The sequence below is a fragment of the Austrofundulus limnaeus genome, unplaced genomic scaffold (assembly GCF_001266775.1).
Source record: "Austrofundulus limnaeus strain Quisiro unplaced genomic scaffold, Austrofundulus_limnaeus-1.0 Scaffold89, whole genome shotgun sequence".
Classification (NCBI taxonomy): domain Eukaryota; kingdom Metazoa; phylum Chordata; class Actinopteri; order Cyprinodontiformes; family Rivulidae; genus Austrofundulus; species Austrofundulus limnaeus.
Genome location: NW_013952491.1, coordinates 194,645 through 198,617, shown reverse-complemented (window position 1 = coordinate 198,617; position 3,973 = coordinate 194,645). Strand labels below are relative to the sequence as shown.

General features: G+C 40.7%; 1 long non-coding RNA gene across 2 annotated transcripts in view; it reads left to right on the top strand.

Annotated features, from left to right (window-relative positions):
* LOC106520190 (uncharacterized) overlaps positions 1-2,482 on the top strand; it is a 23,478-nt gene extending 20,996 nt beyond the window's left edge. The window contains exon 4 of one of the 2 annotated variants that reach the window (XR_001310521.1): positions 2,361-2,482. This is a non-coding gene — a long non-coding RNA (uncharacterized LOC106520190). The remainder of the gene's footprint in view (positions 1-2,360) is intronic. The other variant, XR_001310520.1, reaches the window with a different exon arrangement.
* Positions 2,483-3,973: the final 1,491 nt, after the last annotated feature.

The window sequence follows — 3,973 nt, the reverse complement described above, 5'->3', positions numbered from 1 at the left end:
CCCCCCAACTTTGTGCATGATTTTATGGATTAAATTTTATGTATTATACTTGAATAAATACGGTACTTTAACTCTAATTAACAAGTACAATTTTCTTCCTCTATTGGCAGAATTTTTCACTTAATTTGATTCAAATTTCCAAGCTAATGATAAATAATCTAGAATAATAATCTGACACATTCTGTTCTTGTTGAGTAAATCAGTCTCAAAACAAAATCAAAAAAATTTATTATGGCTGGATATAAGATTTTAAACCTTGRTATAGACAGTTTTTGCAGTAAATATCTGTAAAACTGACTGAGTTGAGGGAAATTTTGTTTTCTCTCTTTCATCAGTGTTCAATGGTTTGTTTGTTTTTTCCAGGGTTCCTGCAGATCCTTAAAAAGGCATTCAATTTATCAATCCAAAAACAAAGCCTTGRTTAGCCTTAAAATATTTTAAATCAGTCTTTTAGAGGTCTTACAATTTTTAACACATTGTACGTAGGATGACTGTAATTTGTCTCAAATCTTTAAAAATGTTGGTGACATTTATTTATTATTTCATTGCCTCTCGCAGCTCGTTGTTTTGTGTTAAAATGAACGTTTGGGAATTTTTTTTATGTTTTATTATTGATTTATTCATTTCAGACACGTCAAATTCATTGTATTCTGTACATCTATATATATACCTACACACATGTGCAGACACATATTTGAATATGTGTTGTTAAATAAATTTATATCAGTAAATTAAACTATTTTAACTGAACAATGACCCTGTAAAATAAGTATAAACCCAGTGTACCCCTGTCTATATCCACACACACACACACACACACGCACACACACACACACACACACACACACACACACACACACACACACATTTGAATATGTGTTGTTAAATAAATTTTAGATCAGTAAATTAAACTATTTTAACTGAACAATGACCCTGTAAAATAAGTATAAACCCAGTGTACCCCTGTCTATATCTACACACACGCACACACACACACACACACACACACGCGCACACACACACACACACACACACACACATAACATAAATCCCATTTAACATGTGTGAACAGGGAAGACCTGAAACTTATTTAGTCGTCCTCCTGCTCCAGTAATCTATAATCACACTTGACATTCATCCAGTTTTCAGAGTCAAAAAATGTTGCTAATCGAGTTTTTATTCCATTTGTGTTTATTATGAAGTTATTTTTAAATTTTATTTGAGGTCATAAATTGAACCTAAGCTGTAGGAACCCTGGTTTAGTTTTTGTTCATTGAGGTTTTTCTGTTCTTTTTGTCACTAAATGCTGTAAAAAGGAGCAGAGGACAGGGTGTCCTGCAGCGSGTCCATCAGCTCCTGAGTTGAAGTAAAGTTTTGTATCTTCAGACCTGGCTGAGGGTCGGGCCGGGTGTGTTCGGGGCGTAAAGGTCACAGAGTTTGTCGCTAACAGACGTGTTCGGAGAATAAGTCCCGGTGATTTCTGAGCTCCTGACAGCGCCGCTCCGAGCTTTGAGACTCGCTGTCAGTCTGACGGCTGCTGAGGTGAAAAGGTCAACGCTCCGAGGCTCCGCGTGGGGCCGCCGGCGTGACCAGGACAGGGCCCGGCCTCCACGATGTGAGACCACCCCACCACCCCACCCACCACCTGACAGGATGCTAATGTAACCCGTCCCCCCCGCGGCTCCTGACCTCAGCCCGCCGAGCGCGCTCATCGATTGATGTAAATAACATTATGATGTGATTAACATAAAGGGCCTGTTGAGGGGCCCGGCGGGGCCCGGTGGACCGGACCACACAGCAGGGGCCACACGGATCGAGGAGTCAGAAAATCCATCTGTCTGCAGCTCAGAGCAGCAAGAGTTTCACTCCTGAGTGACAGCTGGAAATAAAGTTTTTATGAGCTGATCTGATGATCCACAAACAAAACTTTAATCTTTATTTAAATAAAATGTTTTATCACAACAAGATAAAACTTAAAATCAACAAGAAAGGTTTTATGTGTTCTTCTCTACAGCAGAAAAGTTTGGGATTATTTTGATGCATTTCTATGAGCTTTATTTTGAAAGCTCTTCCTGTTTCCTGTGGAACCCTCCTGTTTGTTCTGCTCTTTGGAAGCAGAACCTGCTGAGTCGCTGGTTGTGATCCCTCTGTTTTTACAGGTCACAGTGGTGGAACAGATAAAAAGGGATGTTAGTCACTGCACGCCGGATCAAAAATAAAACTTTTGAATGTTTAAAACAGAAAATTCTGCTTAAATTAAAAACAACCAGAAAAACACGCATTAAAAACRTTTTTCATGTGTTTTTGTTGAACTGAGCAGAATCCTGTCCGTTTCAAAGTGTTTGTGTGTGTTCTCTCAGGTCTTCTCCAGAACCTTTATGACCCGTTTCCACCTCCTCTGCCTCTCAGCCCCGGTTCTGGCTCGTCGACGGGCCCTCTGGACCTGCTGTCCTGCAGCTGTAAAGGAGGTAAATGGAGCAGAAAAGTATTTTTTGGTGGAGGGGAGGTGGGGTCAGCTTGGTCCTCGGCCCGGCAACACATCCTTCTTCCCTCCTGTCCTGACTCTGAGGAGTCCTGGTCCTGGTCCTGGTCCCGGTCCTGGTCCCGGACAGGGTTGGGTGAAAGGATCCTCAGAGGTTTGCTTGTTTTGCAGCTTTGCTTCATTTGGTTCCTTCTTTTGTWAAGAAACAAAGGATAAAGTGTCAGAGTTGTAAAACCARTTTAAACCAATTTTAGACCAGTTTAGACCCGTTTCTAAACTGGTCCCAACAAGTTTAAACAAGCTCAAACCAGTTGAGACCAGTTTTAAAAAGGTTTGAATGAATTTAGACCAGTTTTAGACCTGTTAAGACCAGATTAGACCAATATTAGAYTACTTTTAGACCAGTTTAGACCTGTTTAAGCTTATGTTAAACCTGTTTCTAAACTGGTCTAAACAAGTTTAAACAAGCTCAAACCAGTTGAGACCGGTTTTAAAAGGTTTAAATGAGTTTAGACCAGTTTTAGACCTGTTAAGAACTGTTTAAACCTGTATTAGACTTATTAAGACTAGTTCAGACTTGTTTAGACCATTTTAGACATGTTAAGACCAGATTAGACCAATATTAGACTACTTTTAGACCAGTTCAGATCTGTTTAAACCTGTTTAGACCATTTTAGACCAGTTTCAAATTAGTTTAGACCTTTTAAGACCTGTTTAGACCCATATTAGACTTGTTAAGGCTAGTTTAGACCTGTTTAGACCAGTTTTAGACTAGTTTTAGTTCTATTTMGACCACTTAAGACCTGTTAAGATCAGTTTAGACCAGTATTAGACCAGATTTAGATCTCTTTAGACCAGTTTAGATTTGGTAAGACTGACTTAAATCAGTATTAGACTACCTTTAGACCAGTTCAGAACTGTTTTAGACATGTTTAGACCAATATTAGACTAGTTTAGACCTGTTTAAACTGGTTTTAGACCAGTTAGGACCAGTTCACATGGATCATCAGGCAGAGCTGCTGTCATGAAGCTTTGAGGAGAGGCAGGTAAACGTTTATTAGAAGCTTCATGGAGGAAATAAACTAACGAAGCTGCAGGTGATGAACGCTGCGTCGCCCGACGACGTGAGGACTCCAAACATCAGAGCCTCCAGGAGGAGGAGAGTGAAGGATCATGGGTAAATCTGAGAGGGGAGGAGGGAAATCAGCTGGGCCGAAGAGCGTGAAACTAAAATGTCAGACCCCTGAAGACGGGCTCGACCTGGCAGAGAACACCGAGCCCAAAACCAGGACAGACCAGAACCAGAACCAGAACCTTTCCTCAGAACATCAGATGTCCTAAAACATCTTCCTGCGTAAAAACACCTAATAACTTAATGCATCTGTTAGGACAGCGATTATCACCTCAGTAATCCTGCAGGTCATTAGCCCCCCCCCCCCCCAGCACACACACACACACACACACACACACACACACACACACACACACACA